Source organism: Papaver somniferum, chromosome 5 (genome assembly GCF_003573695.1).
Source record: "Papaver somniferum cultivar HN1 chromosome 5, ASM357369v1, whole genome shotgun sequence".
NCBI lineage: Eukaryota > Viridiplantae > Streptophyta > Magnoliopsida > Ranunculales > Papaveraceae > Papaver > Papaver somniferum.
Window position 1 is genome coordinate 11,003,085 of NC_039362.1, and position 27,477 is coordinate 11,030,561.

Consider the following 27,477-nt stretch of genomic DNA (forward strand, 5'->3'; position numbering starts at 1 on the left):
TAGGCTAGTGACCACAAACAAGAATCAAAACCAGTCAAATTAAACAACACAATACTAATGCACTATTCGTCCGCCGTCAGATGTCATAGTTTTGAATCTTCATTATGGTATTTTTTTTTTAGTCTAAAATTTATAAGAAAGTGTTAGAGCATTGCTCGGTCGAACTCGCATGCGTTGATATCTCAAGCATGGTTGTCAATGTTAGTGATCAAAACTATAAGTCTTGATTTCTAGTCTACTATAGCTAAGGTCTCGGACTAGGATAGAAAGTGTAGTTGAGATCAAGAACTCTATGGAAATCATCATTCAAGGCGAAGGACTACTCAAGGAACCGGTGGATCTTCATCGACTAAAAGGTATGTGGAGACTTGAACTTATCTATCACTCAAAAGTCTATTTATCTCCTATCTTGAGACAAAAGTCGTTTTTTTATATAGACTTAGATTATACACATTTGTTATTTCGAACCGAGTTTATCTCGCCTATCTATTTCTCGAAATATGTGTTGGTAAGCTTTTGCTTTAGCCAAGTTCATCTTCACCTAGTGACGAAAGTCATGACAAGTTTCAATCACTTTGAAAATTGTTTACTTTGACGAAAAATAGTTTGTGAATAACAACTACGGAATATCAACGCCCTCTAAGAATGTTTCAATGATTGAAATGAGAGTTCAGATTATATAACCATTGGAGGATATAAGCATTATTGTGGAAACACATATATGTATAAGTCCTTATTCCTTGAACCGAAGTTTGCGAACTTTTTTGATCAAGATAACAGGAATAGTGGCGTGAGCCAAGTCCGCGAACTGGCGGAAGTTCTCGACCCAAGAAATTCTGATGGAGTTTGTGAACTCCGTCCGGGAACTTAAGTCCGCGAACCCAGTCCGCAAAATTGAGTAGGTTATATATAAAAACGATGTTTGTGAACTTATTCTTATATAAAACAAGGAATGCAAATTGAAAATCGTGGCTATATAGTTCATGAACCGATTCGAGTGAACAAATAGTTTTTGCTTCAATTGTTTCTTATGTAGTTACATAAGATTTCCTTGCAATTGAACAACTCTCTAACTAGTTCATTTGAGTCACTTGAACTAGTTATGGTGAAGAAGAATATGGTTGATATGAAAGTGATCATATGGCTAACCATTTGGTTAACTATTGTTGAACCAACAAATGTACAAGTTTGGGTACGGTTACACAAGCCTAGAAACGTGCATTTCATTTGTGTGTAACAAGCTAGTTTTCGATCTAACGGTTGAAAGATATTAGCTTGAATCTAATCAGGTTTTCATCTAACGGTGAATATTGAATGCTTTGTTACCAAGCTAACATTGATTGCAAACCCTGATTTGAAAGACTATATAAGGGAGAACTCTAGCAACTGGGAAACCTAATCCCCACACCTTCTGTGTGATACTAGTTGTGCTAAGCTAGAGTCGATTCTATTCTTCTTCTAAACCAGGTTAACGACTTAAAGACTTCATTGGGATTGTGAAGCCAGACCGATACTACTTTCTTGTAGTTGTGTGATCTGATCTTGTTGTTTCTATCGTACGAGTACAATTGTAATAATTGGCTTGAGATTGATATCTCCGATAGGCAAGATATGAAAGAAATCACAAACACTTCGTCTCATCGTTTGTGATTCCGCAATATCTTTTTTCGCTGCGTCGATTAAGATTATTGTGAGGTGAATGATAATACTAGGTTGTTCTTCAGAAATATAAGTCCGGTTTGTCAATTGGTTCCTGTTCACCTTGATTTATCAAAAGACAGAACAAAACTCGTAGGTATATTCGTGGGAGACGAATTTATCTATTACCATAGACTTTTCTGTGTGATACATATTTGTTTATTAAAGTCTTCGACTTTGGGTCGTAGCAACTCTTAGTTGTGGGTGAGATCAGCTAAGGGAATCAAGTACATAGCATCCTGCTGGGATCAGAGACATAGGAGCATAAATGTACCTTGGATCAGTGTGAGATTGACTGGGGTTCAACTACAGTCCATACCGAAGTTAATTTGGAGTAGGCTAGTGTCTGTAGTGGCTTAATACAGTGTATGTTCAATCTAGACTAGGTCCCGGAGTTTTTCTGCATTTGCGGTTTCCTTGTTAACAAAATTCTGGTATCTGTGTTATTTCTTTTCCGCATTATATTTTGTTATATAATTGAAATATCACAGGTTGTGCGTTGTTCAATCAATTAGAATATCCGACCTTTTGGTTATTTATTTAAATTGATCGACACTTGGATATTGGTCTTTGGTACCATCCAAGTTATCTCTTTAGTATTTGATAAAGACTCGCAGATTTCTATTTGCTTGACTATATATCAAATAAAGAGATTGAGATATAAACTCTTTGATATACTTTTTATCTAGATTGAGTCTGACTGTCTAGTTGATTCTCTAGAAAGTATATTGGAGTTTGTCCATATAGATTGCTAAGCAAAATATTGGGTATGGTTGTTATACCCCCACTTTTTCAGAAAGAGGTGTACAAAGTGTTGGTAGGATGGCCAAGGACTAGATTAGGAAATCTAGTTATTTTGGGAAACTAATTACTAGTGTTCTAAGTATAGCAACTTAAGAGGTTTGTCTCTTAGAGTTAAGTTAGAAACCATATACTTGTAGGAAAGTAATCCTTGTTAAGGAACATGTCTATTCCTATTGATATGTATAAATATCCATAGGGAGAATAGAGAAAACACACCAGTACACCAGAACTAAAAGAGTTCTCTTCTTCTCTGATATACTCCAACCTATACGGTGATATATAAAATTGCTTATTCCTTCCCGAGGATTCAACCTCTTTAAATACTTGTTCTTCTTGTGTGTGTGTGATTGTGTTCGTACAAATATTGAGGTACCTTTGTAGTACTGCAAACCTAACGCTTCCAGGGCTTTGGTGCAACAATTGGTATCGGAGCAAGGAGACGCTCTTGCATACAGGTACTCGGATTGTAGTTGAAGTGAAGGTATTTTCTGAAGATTTCTTGAGGTAATTCTAATCTCAAAGGTTCTGTTTTTTTATATATATTTGGTTGTTTGTGAACAGTGGTTGATCCGGAAAAACCAGTTGATCTGGTACAACATTCGGAGTCCAAAATTAAAGATAAATAAACAAAATAAGAAATACTTCATTCACATAGATGCTCTTGTTCATCTTGACCTAGAAGAAGCTCTAGAAGGTCGGTCAGCGGATATGACTGACAAGCAGTGGAACAAAATGAACAAATATTTCTTGGGTTCGATTCGAGGGTGTTTAGTAACAGTAGTAAGATTTAATTATTAGCACGAGACTTCAGATAAGGATCTCCGGGAAAATCTAGAGAAGGAATACCTTGTGAAGAATGTGGCAAATAAGGTACATCTTAAGAGGAATTTGTATCACTATACCATGAAGAAGGGTGCCTCTTTAACTGAGCACCTAGATTCATATAATAAACTTCTTGTTGAGGTGGTTAACTACGATGAGACAATCGAGGACGAGGAATAAGCTTTGTGTCTGATAAACTCTCTTCCTGAAAGGTATGAACCCATGATTAAAACTTCAATGCACGACAAGGATGAGATAACATACACACAGGTCACTACATTATTACGTAGCGAGGAGTTCAGGAAGATGGACCGTGAAGGCCTTGCAAGTGAAGCTAATAATGATGTTCTTCTTGCAAAAGGTCTTTCAACAGATATGAGAAAGAAGACTGGTGGTTGTGGTAAAGTTAGAGGGAGTTCTAAGGGTAGAATGCGATTGCAGAAGGATAAGTGTGCTTGGTGTCATCACTTCGGTCATCGGGCTAAGGATTGTCCCAAGCGTATGGAGAGAGAAGGAGATAACATCAAGACCAAAGTGAACATTGCAAAAGGTAATGAAGAATCAAATGATGCTTCTGATTTCTCACTGACTGTGACACCATAAGCTTGTGCAATTACAAATGGTACATGGGTATTAGATACTGGAGCAACGTAGCATATATGCCCATATCGGGACTGGTTCTTAAACTTTGAAGAGCTTGATGGAGAAGTACGTTTGGGAAAAAATCATATATGCAGGATGATTGGGATTGGAAGTGTTTGTATCAAGGCGCATGATGGTATGGTTAGAGAGCTGAAGGAGGTAAGATTTGTACCTGCCATAAAGAAGAATCCGATTTCACTTGGAACTTTAGAAGCTAAGGGCTGCAAGATAGCCGCAGAAAATGGTGTTCTAAAGGTAATATCTGGATCTATGGTAATCATGAAGGGAACACGTCATCATAACTTGTACTAATTAATTGGGAGCACAACAACAGGGGACGTGTCGTTTTCTGAACATATCGAAGGCACATCTACCAAGAAAATGAAGCTATGGCATATGAGACTTGCACATCCTGGTGAGAATTTGTTACATAATTTGATTCAACAAACTTGTTGAAAGGTGCTATTGCCTGCAAGTTAGCATTTTGTGAACATTGTGTAAAGGGAAAGAAAACAAGAACAAGCTTTGGCACATCAATCCACAATACAAGTGGAGTTCTTCACTATGGTCACCCAGATGTTTGGGTTCCTTCCAAGAATGCATCATTGGGAGGGAAACATTGGTTTGTGTCGTTAATTGATGACTATTCTAGGCGCGTATGGTTGTGCACCATGAGGCATAAGGATGAAGTCCTAGAAGTCTTTTTAAGGTGGAAGAAGGAAAATGAGACTCAAACTGGAAGAAAGATCAAAGTACTACGTTCGGATCATGGTGAAGAGTACAAGAGTGATCCATTCTTGTAAGTATGTGAGGATAAGCGGATAAAGAGGCACTTCACAGTTAAGAAGACACCGCAACAGAATGGGGTAGCTGAACGCATGAATCATACTTTTCTGAAGAAGGTACGATGTATGTTATCTAATGCTGGATTAGGTAAGGCGTTCTGGGCTGAGGCAGTTATGTATGCATGCTTCCTCATTAATAGGTTGCCATCAGTTGCATTAGAAAATAAAAATCCTATGGGGAAATGGTTTGGTAAACCAACTTATGATTATGACTCAATTCATATCTTTGGTTGTCCTGTGTGGTATCATGTTAGTGAAAACAATCTTGATAGCCATGCCATGTAAGGAATAATCATGATTAGAGATGTCACATTTGATGATATGTCTATGGTAAAGTCTTTGGGTTCTCGGCAGGTGGAGACAAAAGCACCAATACTAGTGAGCCTTTGCAGCAGGTGGAGATTGATGCAACTCCACTACTTCCATCTAAGTCTGTATCTTTTCAGAATACTTCTGAAGACATTGAATCTACAAGAGAAGTATCTAATTAAGTTCCAAATGATAGTGATGTTGTTGTAGAAGAGAAACAATAGCCAGTAGAAGATACATAAGCTACGGTCACTGAGACCATAACAACCATCAAACCGAGAACACCAATCAGGAAACCTGGTTGGATGAATGATTTTGTAGCTTATGTATTACCAGTTTTCGAAGATGGTACTCCTACTTCCTACTTAGAAGTTATACGCGGTGAAGATTGTAAAAAATGGGAAGGTGCAATGCAGGACAAGATGGAGTCTCTTTACAAGAATGACACATGGGTTCTTACGAAGCTTCCCAACGGTAAGAAGGACATAGGGTGAAAGTGGGTATATTCTAAGAAATAAGGATCTTCGGTGAATCAATTACGCTATATGGCAAGGTTAGTTACAAAAGGTTATTCCCAAAGAGAAGGGATTGACTACAATGAGGTGTTCTCTCTGGTGGTAAAACACTCATCAATCCGTATTTTGTTGGTCTTGGTAGCATAATATGATTTAGACCTAGTTCAACTAGATGTGAAGACAACGTTCTTACATGGTGATCTAGAAGAGGAGATCTATATAGCTCAGACGAGTGGGTTCAAGGTTGCTGGAAAAGAAGATTTTGTACGTAAACTGAAGAGATCATTTTACGTACTGAAGAAGTCTCCTAGACAATGGTACAAGCGATTTGACCAGTTTATGATAGGCCAAACATACACAAGAAGTCATTATGACCATTATGCATACCTAAAGAAGCTAGGTGACGGGTCTTTCATATATTTGATCTTGTATGTCGATGATATGCTGATTGCATCGAATAAGAAAAAAGAGATTGATAATTTGTAGCACAAGTTGTCATCTGAGTCTGAGATGAAAGATATGGGAGAGGCTAAGAAGATTCTTGGTATAGATATTCAACGTGACAGAGAAAAGGTTAAAGTTTGTTTGTCTCAAAGGGCATATTTGAAGAAGGTATTACCGAAGTTTGGAGTCCATGAAGGAACTAAATCTTTAAGTACTCCCCTTGTTGATCATTTTAAGTTGAATGCTTGTATGTATCCCATTACTGAATAAGAGCGAACGTAGATGACCCAAGTCCCATATGCTGAGGTTGTTGGTAGCTTGATGTATGCAATGGTATGTACAAGGCCAGACATTTCACATGCAGTAAGTATGGCTATCCGCTATATGCATTGTCCTAGTAAGGGACATTGGCGAGCTGTGAAATGGATTTTAAGGTATTTTTATGGTACAATTGATGTTGGCTTGGATTTTGTGAAGAATTAAAGTAACAATCAATTGTGTGTTGGGTATGTGGATTCTGATTATGCTGGTGATTTGGCCAAGAGAGGTTCAACTTCAGGGTATGTATTTACCGCAGCATGGGCACCAGTTAGTTGGAGATCAATTTTGCAGTATATTGTAGCCCTCTCAACTACTGAAGCAGAGTATACGGCAGTGACAGAGGCATTTAAAGAGGTTATATAGTTATAAGGTTTGTTAGATGACTTAGGTGTTGGCAAGACCAACTTCCTTTATATTGTGATAGTCTAAGTGCAATTTACTTAGCTAAGAATCAATTGCATCATGCTAGAACTAAACATATAGACGTCCGATTTCACTTTGTGAGGGAGATTCTCGAAGAAGAAAATATTTTACTTCTGAAGATCGATACCAAAGACAATCCATTTGATATGTTAACTAAAGTAGTATCTTAATCCATGTGATAAAGTCCAGTGAATGCACCTTAATTTGATGATGGCGCTCCCCATGATAAATACTTCAGTCAAATCTTGGCGTGCAAATCTTTGAGTCGAGACTTTCCAATTTGAAGAACGAATTTCTTGAATGCAGAAGAGGATTGTGCTTTCATGAAGATGTCGGATAGTTGATGAAGTCTTCATTTGTGTTGCACAAGCAGTAATGCCTTCGATTTATACTTTTGCGGAGTCTACATTTTTCTTCAACACATTGAGAACTTGTGTCATGGATTGCTAGCTTCCCGATATGATTTGCAGAAGTTATTGATGTAGTTTCTTCAACATAGAGCCAAGATGTAATTAAATTACCATAAGTGAACAAAACCGAATTTGTGGTCATACCTTATGTGGATCGGAATGACATCCAAATTACTAAGGGCTTGTTAAGTTGATTAGGCCTAACAAAATGACCTAGTTAATGGTGGGAATCCACCAAATAACAGAAATTATACAACTCCCCCTTGGATGACCACCATGTTGAATAAATTGCCTCACTAAAACCTTTCCATTAAAAACCCGACGGGAAAAAATATGGATTAAGGAAAAAGAGCACAAATATCAACATTAAAAAGAAATTTAAATGTCAAAGATGTTGCCTCGTTAAAACCTTGTCAGGAAAACCACATGGGACAAAACCTGAAACGAAGGGAAAAGAGTACAACTTTTGACATATTTATGGATGCTAACTCAATTATATGAGTACTAGAGAAAACAAGCATCAAACCATAATGTGTATTCTATTTAATAGACAAGTACTGTTATGAAAACATAACTCCGAAACTGCAGATTAAGAAAAATAAAAAAAACTTATGCTGCTTAAACGTGGATTTTTAGTGTTTTTAAGGACTCATCAAGAGATCAATAAAGTTGATAGCATCAACTAATCCGGATTTTTGGAACTTTGCAAAACTTTAAAAAACACTTAAAAGGATTGTTAAACCTGATATAATTGAGTCAGGTGGCTGCCTGGATATAAATTGAATCTTACAAGGATTACAAATTTGAATATATTCTCCGAATGCAATACGAGTCTTTCAAAGAATATCACGTCAAATGTATTATTTAGGGGAGAAAAGAATATTGTTGAATCAATCCTAGGGTTTGAGAAAAAAATGAAACCCTCAAATCGTTTTTACAACGAACAAATTTCTCGTATAACACTTTATGACTACACCAACCTGTAATTAATAGGCTTGGCACGTTTACGGTGTTAAGTCTTGGATCCAAAATTGTGTTAATCGAGAAATCAATCCAATCTAATTTGGAGTGTATGCCATCCAATCACATAGGTTGATATTTTTCTGCAGAGGGGTTCAAAACCACCATCATTTATTTCAGTAGCTACTTTAAATGAATATTCGACAATTAATTATGATACCACACAATTCTCAAGCGTATGCATATCTTGAAAGGAATTACATAATTGAAAGTACGAGCGCCCACGGGCATTGTGATCTCCTCCCCTTCAAATGAGGATATAATAACTTTGAGAATGTGATGTACACTCAATTGGAGCACAACCAGTAGCTTCTTATGGAACGCTACTTATTTTATTTGATGTCACTGGATTTCCTTTTAAGAGGTAAGATCTTAATAAGAGCAAAATGAAGACATTTCACGCCTATTCAATGACAACCTTTTCCGATATGTTTATGATGAGGGAGAAATTTATATGACTTTTAAGTTAATCAATACCAAAGTCTGGTAGTGTATATTCTCCCTCTGATTATGGTGGAAATATTTCCATCTCATCTACGAAAACAAGTTTTGTAAAGTATTATCCGATGCACTCAAGGACATATACTGATAATAATTACTGGACGATCGATATTGATTTCAAAAGCCATAAAAAAATTGTCCGAAAATAAAATATTGTAGTCTACTTGACATACAAAATTGAACATCAACTATGGATTTTATTGGTTACAACCTCCAAATAATTATGTGATCTCTAAGGCAAAAAGATAATGATTTAGAATCAAATTATGGACACATTCTTTGTTAAAGAAAATTATATCAAGATTTATATAGTCAATAGAAGGACAAATTATATGGCCGGGTGCGCACCCTTTGTTCTTTAGTGTCCATGTCCAACTACAAGTGGAACAATTCAAATTGGAGAATAATTACCACGAGGAAAATAAAAATTGCACAATATCTCTCGGGAATGCAGCAATTCCTCATTTTATTAGTACGTGTAAGTGGCTTAAACCCTGATAACGAAATCTCAATCTAGGATCGATACAGAAAATGTTCCTTTTTTAAGAACATAAAGAAATCATTATCGTTAGTCTTTTTGGAAAAAAAAATCCATTCTTTTTTATTGATTAATGATGGTTTCTTGTAGGGAATATAAACTAATCAATGTTCTCTGCTAGGAATAGAACCATTGGCTGAAAAATAATTTAGAATGTCAACTTATACTGATAGGAAATTTTTTTTTTATACCAATCGACTAAAACAATATACCAAAATCACATTGACGACTAGGAAAAAAAATGTCTAATAGAAAAATCCACTATGTGGTAAAAGAATGATTTCATGTAAAGAATAGAAACTCATATTTTGTTATTGTAGAATAACATATTTAATGTTAAAGTCTTCGCGTTAGCCGATCATTACCATCAGAATTGACGAGAAGAAGGGAAAAAATCACACCATATTGGCAAAAAATCACACCATACGGCGGCCAGTCCTCAAAGTGGTGGTTGTGTTTTTTCTGAAAATAGGGTTTGATAAAGATTGATGAAGTATTAGGGTTGCCTTCTAATGAGCTGTGGATTGCATATGACTTTTAGTCATTGTTGTGTGTTGGAGAGCCGTATGGGCTTATTTTTAGGGAGTTGTGAAACTTCGTTTCATGTAACTATTTGGGTATTTGCATTTGCCTGGAGTCTTTGTTTGGTGTTTGTACTAAACAATGTCTTTTGGTCTTTGGGTTGTAGCTCTTAAGCTTATTTTTGATAAGCTCTTTTCTATAAAATTTTACATTTGTCGAGTTAAAAAAAATAATCAAAGAACAGGATAATTCCCTAACGACTCCATATACGCATATATGATTAGAAGTTTATCCCCGTTTGATCACACTATACGTAGGGAGAATAAAACTTTTTTTTTTATTGGTTTAATTGGTAGAGTTACGGGCTGATGACGTATTGTGATATAGAATACCAGGAGAAGAAGACACAAAGTAAAGGAAAAAAAGAAGAGAGATTTCTTATTCATGTAGGTATGTTTACAAAGGTTTGAGACTCTATTTATAAAGTTTACATATACTTGGCGTCCAAGTAATAAGGTCCCACTAAAGTGGACATCTACCTAATAAACTTCCCTTTATAACATTATTGTCGTTGTCAGCGGTGACTCTATTCAGGTGGTGGTCGCAGGGAAGGATGTAATGGCTAGCAACCAACGAGGTTTCTGGGGGTATAAAGCATTTTCGAGCAACCTAATAATGTAAGGAATAACAGTTGCAGCCTTGCAGGGACAGCATCGCTTGTCTTGCCTTGGCTGCCATGCCACCGTCGTGTACTCTCATAGGTAATTAATTCCCTTTTTAAGGCAAAAGCCTAAAAATAATTTTACAATGAAATTTAATTTGGGATTTAATATATTAGAACCATAATTGATAGTATCTGGAATTGCTTCACTAATTTTGGTTCTTTGCTTCAATTTATATAATCAGCAGTTCAAGTTCAGGTGGGTTTTCTTTTGTTTAGCCAAAAATTGAAAGGAAATAGATAGATAAACTGATTACAGTCCACAAGTCTTCTTGTTGTATTTGTTTGGTTACCTTTTGATTATAGGAAATTCCTCAAGTGGATGTATATGCTTCCCACCCAAACCACTGGTAATCTACTTTATTAGAGAAAACTCCAAGTAAACAGTAACTAAGGAAGTAAAATCAGATAAAATCAGCTTGTATTCGATAACAGTGGATGTATATTTAGGGCACACCCTTTTTGTTATTATTTATTATTTTGAGTTTATCAATTTAGGGCTGAGCAAATGAGTTGTAAACTGGAGTGATTGTTGTTCACGCTAGATGCATTTACTCGTGTACGTTCTCAGTTTTTTTTTGTTTGTCCATATTTTCTTATATGAAAGAAGGTTTCATCTGTTTATCAGATAGGAAAAGAAAATGGCTATATCCAGGCTTATAATGAAGAAAACCACAGCCATTTTTGTTTCTCATGTCATTCATGCGTTTCTTCTTTTAAGACTTTACTGAACTAAGTTGCAAAAGCACTAGGGTTTAAAAGCTAGTGGATCTGTTGATGTGTCAAGCAGGAGTACCAGTTTCGGTACTGGGATATTCTGTAAAACAGTGTGTCATATTGTGGTTGTCACTCTGACTTGTGTAGATATATATGTTTCAGAATTTTTGGTAGAAAGAACCACTCACTCGTGTTCGTAAGTCGTAACATATGGGTCATTTTGTTGTGCGTTTCCTGTGCGAATTGCTGGAAGAACACCATGCTTAATTGAGATATAGGTCAAAGTAAACTAAGCTCGGAGCAGACGACGTAGTTGTGTTACGATAACTTAAATTGTCTATGCTCCTAAATATATCACCCCTCAGAGTTATATCATTCATTACCTTTCTCTTCAGTTGGCAATGTAAATTAACTTATATGGCATCTTAGATCACCATGGTCCTCTTGAAAAAAATTAACAGTGGTGTGAGTTATTTCAGTTACCAAAATTCTTAAAGAGTAATTACTTAAAGCTTCCTTGATGAAGATCGTTCTGCTTCCAATACTTACTGCTCCTAGTTCTCACTTCTCCTTGTGGATGCAGGGTTTGATCCAAGCATTCGGGCTGAGGTCTGGCCATTTCTCCTTGGAGTATAAGCATTTCTAACCCTTGGGGTTCTTTGTTATGCATTCGAGGATTGTGATAGATTCTTAATCTTGCTATTAGAATTGTCACGGTGACGGTTATAAAATTACAAGAGTAGTAGAACTTCCAATATGTAAGTCTGAGCTAAGGGAATATTACTGCTCCAAGGCATTCAAGTTGTTAATGTTTGCTTTTGTGGTCTAGCAGCAAATCATGTTTAGTTTGATAAAACCGGACTGGTCTGATCTAAATCATTGTATCGTGCTTAAGGTTTAGATCATGTCCTAAAAGACAAAGCAATTCTGTTTTGTGCAGATCGGCACATAGAGCTAAAGTACTTCAAGTTCATCTCTGCCATTAGAAAGATGAGGGTGATAGAAGTGGAAGAACTTCTAAATTATACACATGGCTATGTATAACATGTATAGTGCTGCATAGTTCTTTTCTTCTTCTAAACATGTGCAGTGTTTTGTATCTTGTTGTTATGCTGCTTTAATTGATGATGTCTAGTTCAGAAATAGGATAGTATTAAAAGTGCCATTTTGGTACATATACATGATTCTCTTGTACCTAAATTAGAACTTATTCATGTGAATCATTCCTATTTAGAATGCTAATTGTTTCAGCATAAAGGTAATTATATGATCATGTTTAATTCTAATAAATGATGATTGAGATGCTGAAATTCCAACACTTCCAACTAAAAATAGAACCTAGTTTAAGGTATCTACTATCTGCCATCAAGTTGTTGTCTACTGTTTTAAAGCATCATAAGGTATGTATTATAACTTAAATGATGTTAATGTTTTCTTGATGTAGAATTTGTGATCCTAAGCACGAAGTGAGTTAGATGTCAGCATAAACGGTAACCATGATTATATAAAGCATGACTTATACATAATAAAGAGAATAGTAAGCATGATTAGAGGCTGATATGCTGACAGTTAATGCTAGACGGTTTTACAAGGGCAGTAGAACATTCCATACATTAATCTTGAGTTAATAGAAAAAATCGCTCTCCCATGGCATTTAGTTTAGTAATATGTTATCTTGATTATATAGATGGTGTTGAGCATTAGAAGCATGTTAGAAAGACATCATCAAATTCAAGAGGGTAATCATAATCTTTCCATATTCATGTGGGCGATATAATTTCTTGGCAGGATAAATAGAACCAATAATTCTGAATGGTCGGAGTATGTGCTGGCAATTAGGAAACTTTACTTATGTTGTGAGGATTAACAATATTAATCTTCTAGTGTCAAAAAAAAAAAAAAAAAGAAAAAAGAAAAAAAGAAAGAAAAAAAAAACATTGTAAATTTCCTGTTTTTATTTGGCAAGGCTTTTTTGTTTTCCTTACCTCTGCATCTCTATCTTTTTGCAGTTTTTACCTGAGCAGCAGTCTAGAAGAAAGAGAGATCACTAGAAGTCAGAAGAGGTAGATTGTCCACTTGTCTTATTTTCTGTTATTGTATGTTTCAGTGGTTTTTGTAGAATTGTCTGATGTCGTGATTGTGCTTTCTGTATTGAGAGGCCAGAAAAGTTCTTTTTTCGACAATCTTTATGATTTTGATTGGGGCTTCCTATTTTCATGATGCAGAAAACAGTTTGAGAAGTTGAGGAAACTGTGCAAACATCTTTAAAAGTGCATTTATGATGAGCGTGTTAAAACAGGAATTACGCTACAACTATGGGGACAGTGAGTGTTGTCGAACATCCAGATTCAGCTGCTTCGAAAAGAGAGCCCATAGTTTGATGACTCGAAAGGCCAGGTCCATGATCAATTTCCTCATTGCGCCTACTCAGACAACAATGAAAGTGAAATCACAAGTGCCGTTGGGATGCGTATGTAGCTGCGGAATCATCTGATTCAGATTCTATTGAAGAACCTGAGAGCGGGCAGGCTTCTGCTGCTATTGAAAGTATTGATGAAAATGATCCTGACAAGTCTTCACCCTCCAAAGCATGGCAGAGAATCATTCGACTTGATGCTGTGAGGACCAACAGAGAATAGAATAGTTACTCTCCAACCGAGGCTGTTGTGTTCGAGGACAGGGCACACAGTCTAGCAGAGGTGGTGGGGTTTAAGGATTATGACCACCTAGGCTAGAACCCTGCAGGGTCTTTCATGCAGCATGCTCGCCTAGTTATGATACTTGAAACCCATGCACCCTCTGATGATGAGATTGGATATTGTCAGGGAACGAATGGCCTTTTTATCACCTGTAATTCCGATGGTAATTAGGTTGATTTGTTTAGGTGTTAAGTTTCTGTATCTCATCTACTTTTGTTAAAGACTGTCAGTGAGGCAAGTGACACATAATTTTGTTACTGAACACAGTTTGGTTACACAGTTACTTGTGTTCAACTATCTTATATCAATCAATCAAAACTTGGTGGTGTTGTTTTGTCTGTTTAGTCAGCCAAAGAGCCGTTATAATCATCCAGGGATGAATAAAGAAATTTGAAATTCTCGAATCTAAAGAAGGATGGACGGTGTTGTGAAATTATTATGTACCCAATTTGCTCCTTTATTCCAAGAGTTGTGGTAGCATGTCCCACGAACACAATGAAGATGCATCTGTAAGCCGTCGAATTTCGCATCCATCCAAGTGTATCTCTATAGTAACAGATCTGACGGCAATGAGGTGCGTTATATTGTACACTCATGTAGGTATCAATTTCACTGTAGGAAGCAACTAGCAGCTATCTGCATCAATAATTATTTAAGTTATGGTGATGATGAGCATCATACAACCCAACCGAATTGGTTGTGGTGACGACATAACCACCATGTCCGCGGATACTACTACAGTGATAGAGACGACGAAAAGAGCTTATGAAAGAAAAGATTACGGTGATACACTTACTCCAACTGTGATGGAGAAGAGGATAAGAGATTATAAAAGAAAAGACTGTGATGATACGAATACTTCAAATGTGATGGAGATGAAGAAAAGAGCATGTGAAACAATAGATTGTGGTGATAGAAATACTCCAGCTGTGTTGGAGAAGAAGAAAAGAGCATGTAGAAGAAAGACATACCTTCCTCATGATATAATTATGGAAGAAATATTAACCAGGGTTCCAGTCCCGACACTGCTATTCTCTGTTCTGGTCTCGAAACTGTGGTATAATTCGATTCACAATGATCATAAACGCTTGACTTATTCTCATTTCCTTCAATCACAAAAACAGTCCCAAGTTATCCTGAGGCTTTCAAATGTTAGGGCTGCGGTTGATACAAAGACTGGTGATGCTAATTATTGGGTGTCACTTATTCAAAATTACTACTGGACTTTACTCTCATGACAATGTTCTAAGGTTTGAAAAGTTTCGAACTACTCTTACTCAACCTTATATATGGGAACTGGTTGGTTACTGTAATGGTCTACCTTGTATGGCACAAGTGGGTAATTACACAACTGGTTATGCAATTTTGGACCCAAACAGGGACGATTTTCTCTATATATTTTATCCAGCCATCGTCGGGAAACGCAGCTCCAATGCCCACATCATCTGTCACGGATTTGGGTTCGATTCCTTAGCAAATGAGTACAAGTTGGTAAGTATTTTTCGTACTGCTCGAAAGGAGCTTAACTCCGTGGTATTCACATTGGGAACTAAATCATGGAGAAACGTCACTGCTACAAGCATGCCCATATCAGGTCACGGCGGTCGTCCTATTATAAAGATAAAGAGCACCCACGAGCAGTGACAAATCAGGCATCTTCTGCGCTACTAGCAATGGGTGTTTGGTTTGGAAGATAATAACAACTCTGGGGGGAGCAGGATCTAACAGTATCCAACATGATAATAGTAATGCTGTTAATAATGAGATGGAGATGTTACTGTCTTTCAATCTCCATGATGAGAAGTTTCAGTTCGTTCATCTCCCAACTAAAAGTGCTACTGACGAGCAGCAGAAGCACTTACTTGTTCATTATCCTCATCTTCTGGAGTTCAAGGGATCTCCGTGTATTGCACGCATAGAAAAAAGTTCAGGGAACGGAAGTGATTATCCTCATCGTTGTCGTGATGATGATCATCATGGTAGTAGTAGTTGCTGCTGCTGTTGTAAAGTTCATCTGTACATACTGAAGGATGAAGTCAAGGAAGTGTGGGTTAAGGAGGAGAGTTTTGATGTTCGTATAAGTTCTACCAGCACATGACTGGGTCATCTGGGTCACCTGGCACCAGATCCCTGCTGTTTTTGCTTTGGCAGTACTACTACACCTCCTACTCGTATCTACAGTTTCTCGGATCAGATCTTACTTTACTGGTTCAGTGGGAATTATCTTCAAGTTTACAACATGCGTTCTGAAAAACAACAGCTTGTGCTGCCTGGTTTTCATAGAGAGGATCGTTTCTTTCAAGCTACGATGAAAGAACCGCGGCACAGCTTTATTTCTGGTAATGATGATACTTATTGCTCCAAGATGGATTATCAGATGCACCGTCATGAGGACAACTTCCTTTCTCTGCAAACTTTCATACCAGAAGGAGTGACAGGAATTGATGCTGATGTTTTCCGTAAGCTAGATTTGAAGAGACAAGACCGTCCATGTTTGGCATATGTGTCTATCTGCAGAGTTTCGAGAGTGTTTTATCCTTTTTTTTAGTTGGTGGATATGTACTAACTTATATTGGTAACTGTCATCAGTTTACTAGATTAATTTTGTTGTCAAGTCTTAAGAGTTACGAGCATGCTTTATTTATTAGGAGAACCTACAATCGGCCCTTAGATATTGATGAGCATATCAAGTGAAATTATCATAAACTGCAATGAACTTTCATGTGATGGGGTTTATGGATGTATATCTTGAAAGCTGGTTTTCTTTTCCTTCAAAGGGTGATGAAGCGTGCAGTTCAATGAGGTGTTGAGATTTGGTAATGAACTTCTCCCCAAAATTCAGTAATTTGGTTCTCTCTTTCCTGGCAGAAGTGGGAGATGATAGGCACACAAGATGAATTTACTCGTCTTCTCTCTAGTTTTCATCTCAGTTCGATCTATATTTATTAGAGCAAGAGCAGCTTATTAAGAGAGATGAGCTCCTGGTGGTTGCAGACATTTTTTTGTTTTGCTTTTCTTTCGGATTGACGCATATGCTTTTGAATTTCTTTCCTACATTTCTTAGTTGAGCACACTTGAAATGCTTATGGCTATTATCACATCTTCTACTTTTTTTCCTAGTTTAACTGGGGGCCATGCACTACGGGACAAAAAAGGTTACCCAATCCTAATTTGGGTCACCCCTTAAAAAAATATTTTCTAAATGACAAAACTGTCCTTATATGATTAGTAATAGGAATTAATTAGTTTGATTAGTTTGGTAAGTGTATTTAGATTAAAATCTGATTTTAGGAAAAAAAATTATGGAAAATGTGTTTTATGTGTTGAGAAGAAGATGAGGAGTTTTGAGAGGAAAACCTAGGATTTTTACAAATGGGTGATTCAAGTGGAGGGAATGAGATTGGTGAAGCTTCAAATAACAACAATGATTGTGTTGATGGTAAGATTGTCTCAACTAATGATATGGGTTGGATGTTTGATGAGGACATGTTGATAGAGGAAGGCATGAACAATGGTTGGAATGAAGATCCCATTGCTCAAGATGAAGGAACCAACACTCAAAATGAGGAACCCCAAGGCCAAAACAATCAGGTAAACTTCCTATACTCTTCAAATTGTGTGAATGGTGCTCCAAGTGGTCGAATCATCCACACTATGGAACAACTCAGAGAAAGGGTCGTCATAGTCGGGGGGTGTATACCCAAACGACTCTCCGAGGTCGTCAGTATATTGACACTACCAATAACGACTCACACCTGCAACTTTTCCAGGTTATGAAAAATTGTTAGTGTAGTGTGCTAAACATTGACGACCCTTTTTAACCAGGTCACTTAGAGTCGTTTTGTTGTTTTGTTTACACATAGACCACTCTAAAACCAAAACTCTCTGTAAAAAGTAACACTTAGGGTCGTCATACATGTATTCATGTGAAATGACGATCCTAGCTATCAATTACTAATTTTTTTTAGAGTCGTTAGTTTGATTAGTTATATAAAGTAACGACCCTTGCACTAAATTCTCATAATTTTTGATTTCATAGAATCATTTCATTGAATCGTAAAAGGCATACATCTCGCATAGCGTTGCATTGAAGGAAATGAAATATAATAGATAATAAAGGTGCACTTATACACTTAATCATATATGGCGTAGTTATATCTAGTTCCTTCCAAGATAAAGTAGCAATCGTGGAGCTCAAACTTTTCCCCACGAAGCTCCTCATAATAGCGATACGGCTTCCCCAACTGAAAATGAAAATATACTTAGTTAGTATCGATCAAAGATTTTTATAAGTTTTACCTCTTGTTCAAATACTTACTCTTACAACACTCAGCATATCCGAAAAGGCTTCCCTAACAGCCTTAAGTTCTCTTTTCAAAACATCACACTCGAATTGTATCTTCTGGAAGCGTTCCTTGACTTGTTTCAAAGACCTTGAGTTGCAATTTCCGTCCAACGCCACAAAAACGATGAATACGCGGTTCCACCAAGCATCCGATGTTTCATCAATGTCTTTGTCTAGACTTTCAAAGTGGTTAGTGACTGTTTTCCAAGCTCTTGTAATGGCACAATTCTATCCATTAGTGAATGGAGTCATGATGTTTCTCTTTTTTTTTTTCTCTTAAATGGTAATTAAATGAGAAGGAGAAGAGGAGGTTGATAATTAGGATTTTGATATGGAATAGGTGAAATATGAGCCTCTATATATAGAATGGAGCGACCAAACTGCCTCAACCACATTTTTTTGAGTTAAATTCAAAAATAAATGCAACCACTAACATGAATCGTTAATCCGTAAAGATTAAAACCAAAGGACTCTTCATATGTACCAGAGAACGACTCTTAGAGTCGTTATTTTATATGTATACAAGGTGACGATTCAAGGTGAAAACTGGGCAGAGTTGGTTATATCTATCAATGTAGAGTCGTCACTTTATAAAAAGAGTCGTCATATGTCAAGAAAAGGGTCGTTTGTCTACAGAAAATCCGGGTGACGACTTAAAGAGTCGTTCACCAATAAATTATGCTGACGACTGTCTGAACCCCTCGATACTGTCGGCCCGGATACCTCCCAAGCATATATGACTGATTTGGTACGTTTTTATTGTTTGAGTCAATGTATATCCATACGAAAATTGTTTAATTAGTGTTTTATAATGAACATGTTATTTGTTTAATGTAGACGTGGAAAACAAAGGCTGAGGTCAAGGAATGGATTATTTCCAAGGCAAAAGAGAATACGTGCGTAATTGTTCAAAGCAAACACGTTGATTGTAAGCAAATGGAGATGGTATGCGAGAGAGCGGGGGATAAGGAAGAAAGTCATAAAGGGAAGTACTATAAGTATGTGAAGAAGACTACGAGGGTCTACAAAATTTCATCGAAGAAGATAAAATGCCCCTTCAGGATTGTTTTCAAAAGGCATCCCGAAACTCTACTATGGTGGATGTATAGTATTCCGGATGGTCGTCACAACCATCCTCCACCTAATACTCTTTTAGGGCACCCAGCATATGCCCGATTGAAACCACATCAAATGGAAAAGGTTCGGAAGATGAAGAGATGTAAGCCCCTTAAGATTCTAAATGCAATAAAGGCGGAAGATAAGTCAAACTTGTCTATTCTTTCCACAATCTACGCTGCCAAAGCAACGATCAAGAGGACTGAATGGGATGGTAGATTAATTATGCAACAATCAGAGTGGTTGGCAGAAAAACATAACTATGCCATGTTAAAAAGGGTCGGTCCGGGCGACAAAGTGACTCATATTTTTCTTGCCCATCCTAGGATGATGGATTTGGCACAGTACTTTTACCAGGTCTTGTTCATAGATTGCACGTATAAAACCAACAAGTATAACATGCCGTTGTTGAACGTGGCTAGTCATACTTCAGATAAGCAATCATTCACCGTGGCATGGTGCTTTATGGAAAAGGAAGAAATAGAAGACTATGTTTGGGATTTGGAACAAGTTAGGTTGATTTACCATGGTGAAGAGACACCGCAGGTTATATTTACGGATAGGGATTTTGCAGTCATGAGTGCCGTTCGTCAAGTTTTTCCCCTTGCTCAACATTTTCTTTGTACACGGCACATCCAAAAGAATATTTTTAATAATTGCAAGAATCAAATCCAAAAGATCAAACCTGCAAAGGGTAATCAACGTTCCAAGGAGGAAGATGAGCGTCTTAGTAAACTTTCAAAAAAAGAGATAGCGGAAGAGAAAAAGAAAGCCAAGGAAAAATTTGATGAAGAGGGGGATGTATGGGAGGATTTCTGCAAAGATTGGGACCTTTTGGCCCATTAGAAGACCGAAGTAAATTACTATGCAAATTTGCAAAAGTTCATCGATATTTGGAGTACGGATTATAAGAAGGTGGTAGACTATTGCCAAGATACCTGGTTGAATCCTTGGAAGGAGAAGTTTGTTTATGCATGGACCAATAACTACAAACACTACCAAAATGAGTCCACCAGTATCGCAGAGCAGTCTCATGGACGTTTGAAGAAAATTCTTCGAGAAAACACTGGTGGGGTAGTTACTGTACATGAAGCTATTCATGAGCACGCCAAGGATGATCTTAGCAAGATAGTGACTCAGATGGAGTATAGTAAGGACCGTTTTTTGAAGCAATACCTGGAAGACAAACAATTGCTACGTGGGGTTTCGCACCAAGTTTCATGGTGGGAAATAAAGCATATGATGGCTGAACTTCACATATTTCGAGCGAAAGCTTCAAGTGGAAAACTGATGAACTGTAATTGTACAACTGAGACGTGGCTTGGCCTCCCGTATAGACATAAGCTTGGTGGTTACAAGTCGCTCATTCCTATTGATGATATCGATCCTTTTTGGAAGCAACTTTCATTCACCCCTAATCCCACAGGAGCCGCTGATGAACAATTTGGAGACCTTGAGATTGGAAAGTATATCAGTGAGAAATATCAAAAAGCGCATTGTGCAGGATGACAGATATTGGTTTCTAATTTGTGGCCGGCTGCCCGTAAGAGCTTGGGAGTAGAAGAAGACCAATCAAACAAAAACCACCGGACATACCAACAATACAAAAATCATTTAGAGAAACCGTGAAGGCGGCCAAGAGTTGCAAAAGTGACCCGTCACGTCATGATTATGTCCAGGCGGAATATACAGAGTATGAGAAGTCTCTCCTCCCCAAGGCAAAGGGTCTACCAAAAAAGGATGATTTGACCTAAAGTGAAAAAGAACTGGAACGAATGGAAGACATGGATGTTGCAGAGAATGTGGTCGGTACCCAGAAAAGCCAAACTAGCGGAATGGTGACCATAAGAGGAATTAAGGGAAATCCGCGCACCCCTAGAGATTCTCAAGGAAGACCACATCGTGTTACTTATACTTTGTATAAAGAGTACACCGATCAACTTCCTCACGTCATCTTGGATCACCTTATATCCACCGACGACGTTGACGGCGATGGAAATTGTGGTTACCATGTTGCAACAGAACAATTAGGGAATTTCAACGAGGACGACGAACTTAAGCTCACCCAAATCCAATATTCAAGGGAAAAAATGGCAGAAAAGCTTGTTCAGGACAAACAACTGTATTTGACAATGCTCATGGAAAGAGATCCAAAAGAGAAGGAAATGAAGTTTAGGGAGTTGGTTTGTAACGTGAAATGGAGGACGGGGTCGAAAAAGTCCGATTATAAGTTTTGGATGCAAATGCCTTTTGGTGGTCAACTCTTAGCGGACACATTCACTTGTGAGGTAATTGTATTCAGCAAAGGCTTCCCAGAGCATCTTGTATGTACGTACCCTCAAAAAATCGGTGCGACGCGACGATAAAGAAAAGAAGAATTGTAATGGCACATGTCAACAATAACCATTACATAGGTTTAAAGATTTATGAAGAATGTCCTTTACCACGGGTGGCCTATGGTGATTGGGGAGACTACACCAAGGAGTGGACATGGGCGATGAATTATGAGACAATATGTACATTCAAAACTATGCATTGCATTTTTAAGCATACTTTTTGATAATGGTTGTATCCTGAACCCTAATATTTGTACATAGGGTCGTCAGTCATATTTTCAGATACCCTAACGACTCTAATGGCCCAAATTAGGTTGTCTCCTGGATGTTTTCCCAACATAGGGTCGTCATTGGTGTTTTCAGATACCCTAACGACTCTGATGGCCCAAATTAGGTTGTCTCCTGGATGTTTTCCCAACATAGGGTCGCCATTGGTATTTTCAGATACCCTAACGACTCTAATGGTCCAAATTAGGTTGTCTCCTGGAAGGTTTTTCAACATAGGGTCGTCATTGGTATTTTCAGATACCTAAACGACTATAGTGGATTGTACAACAGTCGTCATATTGACAGTGTATACAATGACGACTGTTTGCAAAACCCCCCAACGGCTATTTTTCTATACACTTTTTCCCATAAAAAATAGACATTACAAATTATTCTATAAGTAGAGGAACATATCAAGGTGCAAAATCAATTGAAAACAACCTCATGAAAGCTTTTTTTTAATGGCAACTCCTTCATCAATTGAAAGCATACTTAGAAGATGCAAAAAACCAAGAGTCGTTACGCCATATCCTATAAACAAAGAATTAGAGATGCGCGAGGCTGAAAAACGGGGAAAATAACAAGCGCATCTCCGGGATGTATTCAAGCAAGTCGAGGAAGAGACCGAATGGGTTAAAAACTATTACAGCGTCAAAGATCTTGACGAAGAAGAAAAATATGAAAGCATATTTTGGATAAACATTGGTTGCGGTCCTTTCCTTAATTCCCACGTGCATCTACGCTATGATTATGAACCGTCCCACATTCGTGATAGGACAATTCACGTTATGAGATTGTGCAACAAGTACAACGAGTTTCTCGCGGGCACAAAGGAGAAAGAGGTGCGGCCCAAAAAGAATATACCAAATGAAGAGGAGAGCAGTTTCATCACATCGAAGGCGCAATGGTAGTTAAATCTCGCACCGGAAAGAACAATAACATGTAATGTTTTCATAAAGAGTCGTTATCAGTTTTAATAAAAAAGTGACGACTCTGGTTATTTCCAGAGTCGTCATCTTGTGTAAAAACAAAACTAACGACCCTTATTTTGAATTTCAAAAAAACAGACCGTTGGGATCTACTTCGCCATCCAAGAGCTCCTCTTAAAGAAAAAGTGAGTATTCTGTTAATATTTATACTTCTGTCATGCTTCAAAGTTATAACATTCCTCTTTTAGTTCAGCTGGAACGTTTCGATGGGTTATGGACAATACGTAATGGGGAAACGAAGTTCCATTCACCATAAAGAATATACAACGTTGACGAACATTTGATGCATCAACTTCAAGAATACCCATATTAACTCTTATGTAATACGAGATAGATGTAATGTTATTTTCCTAATGAAATCAAAATCCTTTCTAGTTTCAAAATGAAAGTTGTCACAGGTATCCATAGCAGAGTAACGACTCCTAAATCCAACAAACAGTCGTCATTGACATGAAAAAGCTAACGACTCAAGACAAATAAATTCAAACCTCCTGGATATATTTTGTTAACCAAGGGTCGTCATTGATTTCATTATAAACACTGACGACTCTATCCAGAAATATTCTTTCCATCTCCTGGATGTTTTTGGAAAAATGGTCGTTAGATCTCTATTTGAGGATATTAACGACTCTGTGTGTTGAAGTGGTAAATACAATTAGGGTCATCAAAGTACTATGAAACGAATATGACGACCCTTGGTATGATGAAGGGAAATTTTGTCTGCATTGGAGTATTACATGGTTCTAACGAGCATACTTGAAAACACAGGAGTTACCAAATATAAAAGTACTCGAAACAAAGACTCCAAACCAAACACATAAGTTGTTTCAACGCACACTGTTCAATTCATAAAGTAAAATTAACATAAGTTGAAGTCGACCATCTCGACCTCGACCACCACCTTACTGCCTCCCTGACCTGCTAACTCTCCGCATTTTCTTAGGAGGAGCACCCTCTGGGGAACCAACATCTTCTCTAGTAATTTCTTGTACCTCTGAGCGATGTTCATCATGATGTTGTCTATTTTGGCCATGCTCAGAAACTTCTTGTGCTCTTTGGCTACGTGATTTATGGCTCCTCTTACCTTCCTTAGCCACCTCCTTGAACATCTTTTTTGCATTGGGATTTTCAATGTGCGTGCAGTAATCAACGTACCGACGTTGCTTCGCAGGATCCATCACTTCCCCTTTGTCATCCGAGCAACAAAAAGGCTTGACAAGAAGCTTCATTCGCTCCCTCTATATGCATTCAAAAACAATTTCACATTAACTCTCTTATATGTAGATGAATAACACAATTACAAAATTAAATACTCACCACTAGTGTCAGAATGGAAGTAGCATCTCTACTGTCGACTTGAGAAGAAGAAGGGGTGGATGCTCTGTTGGTCCTCCTACCCGGAGTCGGATCTACCCATATCACCCTACCATGGGAGAATCCTTCATACCATTCGACGTAATCCGGTGTTGCCTCATGACCTTCATCCGCATGCACCCACCATGAGATGTCTACAAGCCTAGAGTGTCTATCATTCCAATGCTTGACATCAACTTCAGGTTCATAAGCTACCTTTATACCTGCTTCGTCAGCCTCGCACTTTTCCAACTTGTGCTTGAACGGAGGTACATAATCCTCATCGGGTGAATCTTGAATAAAACCAAGTTGACGCATGATTCTTATAGGATTGTACATTGAAAAACCGTTAGGGTGAAACAAAGGGCCATGGTAATACACGACATCTTCCATTGCGCCAACTCTATTATTCTTGTACAGATTGAAGACTACCTCTTTAGCCGTGATGTTGTCAAGTTTTTGACGCATTTGTATCAACGCATCAGTTTGTTCCCTATTTTGAGAACCAGTGAACAAGTATTTGGTTCCCGTTGGACTACCTTTGCTCCATTGTGGGTTGAGTTCCACATCTTCATTATCTTTGATCAGTGATGGGAAATGATCATAAATCCACACCTATAAAAACCAATGAAATAAACATAAATAATTCAATTTTTAAAATGTACAAAAATAAGAAAACTTTCATCAATCCAAATACCTGGATTAGAGCCAAATTCCCATTAATTTGAGAAGTTAGTTTGCGAGATCCCTGAGAAAGCTGACCATTCAGGTGTGCAATTATGGCAGTCCCCCAAGAATACTTGTTCACATCTTCCAAGGGATCCAAAAGCTGAAGAAGGTTGGCGCTCACCCGGTTACCTTTGCTGTCAGGAAATATAACCGACGCAAGGACATACAACAAATACCCAGCCGCCGCATAGCGACATTCCATATCAGAGAGACCTCCTTCTTTTTCCTTCTTTTCTGTCTCAGAAAACATGTTCCTAATATCTACAAGTTTGAACTCTTTCTTCGGGTACTTAGGTCCCTTATCTAAAAGCCCATTAGTCTTCTCGGAATCCCATCCAAACAAGTTGTTGGTCCATGTATAGATGTCTTCCCAACTAGGCCTTCTCTTGAACTTCTCACCGGTTGATTTTCCTTCGACCTGCAGCCCTAATATTTGTTCTGCGTCATCAGGAGTTATCGCTATCTCACCAAAAGGAAGTTGGAATGTGTCGACTTCAGCTTGATACCTTTCACAGAAACTAGATACTACGACCTTGTCATACGCAATCACAGAGTTCAGAACGGCATTGTACAAACCTGAGTTTTCAACCAAATCTCTAACTCTTGCACATTCACCTTCTAGCGGCCACAACTCCATTTTCTTGAAAGAAGATTGGTGCCGGAAAAGACGTGCGGCATCCTTATGATCCTACAAAACATAAACAAACACGTATTTAAAAAACAAAACATAAACAAGTTAGCACCAACTAATCAAATAGCAAGCAAATTTGGGATTCTTACGATTGTCTCACTAATACAATGAGCCCACGATCCAGGATATCCAAATAGAACTTTGCCCCCATCTCTAGGTTCTCCTATAAGTTTACCACCTCGAAGAGGAGGCAACATCAAATGAGTAGCGGGAACGTGTCTCGCACTGGGTGCAATATCTGTTCCATCCTTCTTAACCCTCTTTACTGGCTTTTTCGCCTTTGCATTCTCTTCTTCATCCTCAACAGTGGTTTTACCATCATCACCACCTTCATCCTTTTCATCATCATTACCTTCATTCTCTTCCTCCTCATCATCATTATCATCACCGCCATTATTACCTTTATGTTGTTCCTCCTCATTACCATCATCCTCATCATCACCACTACCATTACCTTCACCCTCTTCCTCCTCTTCTTGCTCCTCTTCTTGATATTCTTCTTGTTCCTCTTCTTCTTCTTGTATCTCATGTTCTACACCCTGTTCCTCCTATACTTGCTCTTCTTCTTGTTTATCTTCTTCTTCAGCACTAGTTTTAGCTGAAACAACAGGAGTGTCTGATTCTGACGAATCAGACAACTCATTACCTTTGTCTCTTGGTTCAGTGATAGAAAATGATACCTCACTCGGCCTTCTTCTGCGCAATGGACCGGCAAGTAAGTATTTATCGTTACGGAGAGGTTTCGAAGGAGGATTTATCGTGATTTCAACCTTGTTTTTCGTTTTCTTGTCACTACATTCCAAACACAATTTTTTTTATAAGACATCAACTTTATCTCTATCAGTTAAAGAGTCGTCAATGATATGCTCTAACAAACTAACGACTCTTCATTACAAAGTAACGACTGTAATTTATAAGGTAACGACTCTTTGCGAAAATTGGACAGTGAGGATGATTTTGGTCCTTAAAGGGTCGTTAAATATTAAACTTGGGTCGTCAAACAAGTAACTGCCGACCCTTTAAAATAGATGACGACTCTAGGGATTATAGATTACTAACGACTCTAGTCTAGGGATTATATACTACTGACGACTCTATTGTTTTCTCAAACAGAAGGAAGTTCAAGTTCAACCCAGAGTCGTTACGCACTAATTTGGGGTCGTCAAACTACAGTCGTCATCTTCAACCTAATATGACGGCGACTCTATTCTACGGCACAAAAGGTCGAAGTAGCAGAATAATGGTCGTCATATTTACACTAACAGGTTAACGAGTTTTCATAGAAAAAGCATGCAATGTAAGAGTCGTTAGGGTATTATTTCTTCGATGCTAACGACTCTCACTCTGTAACTTCTATTTTTCAGTTACCATTCTCGACTACACAATCAAAAAACAACCAAAACATCGAATAAGAGGTGGGTTTAAGTTCACGTACCCTCTAATTGGAGCCATTCTCTTTTTGGGTTTCGATTTGATTGCTTCAGGAGCTCTTCGCACGTACACCTTTGCATTCACCGTATCTACAAGATTAGGAATTTGAAGTGCTTTGCGAGCGGTTTGCTTTGTTTTAGCCATACTTGTAGAAGAAGTTAATCGTCGATTAAAGTTTTATCATCGACGATTACGCGATGAATTTCCTCGGTGGAGGTGGAGTCGTTAATGGTGGAGGTGGAGAAGAGAAAGGGAGGAGAGGAAGATGA

At 37.8% G+C, this 27,477-nt stretch overlaps 1 long non-coding RNA gene across 2 annotated transcripts; it reads left to right on the forward strand.

Moving 5' to 3' along the window:
- The first annotated feature begins 10,421 nt into the window (after positions 1–10,421).
- Positions 10,422–14,269, forward strand: LOC113277262. 2 transcript variants are annotated; one of them, XR_003324822.1, is made up of 4 exons: positions 10,422–10,575; positions 11,836–12,010; positions 13,262–13,315; positions 13,478–14,269. It is a non-coding gene; the product is annotated as an uncharacterized LOC113277262 (long non-coding RNA). The 2 variants fall into 2 exon arrangements; XR_003324823.1 differs by lacking the exon at positions 11,836–12,010.
- The last annotated feature ends 13,208 nt before the right edge of the window (positions 14,270–27,477 follow it).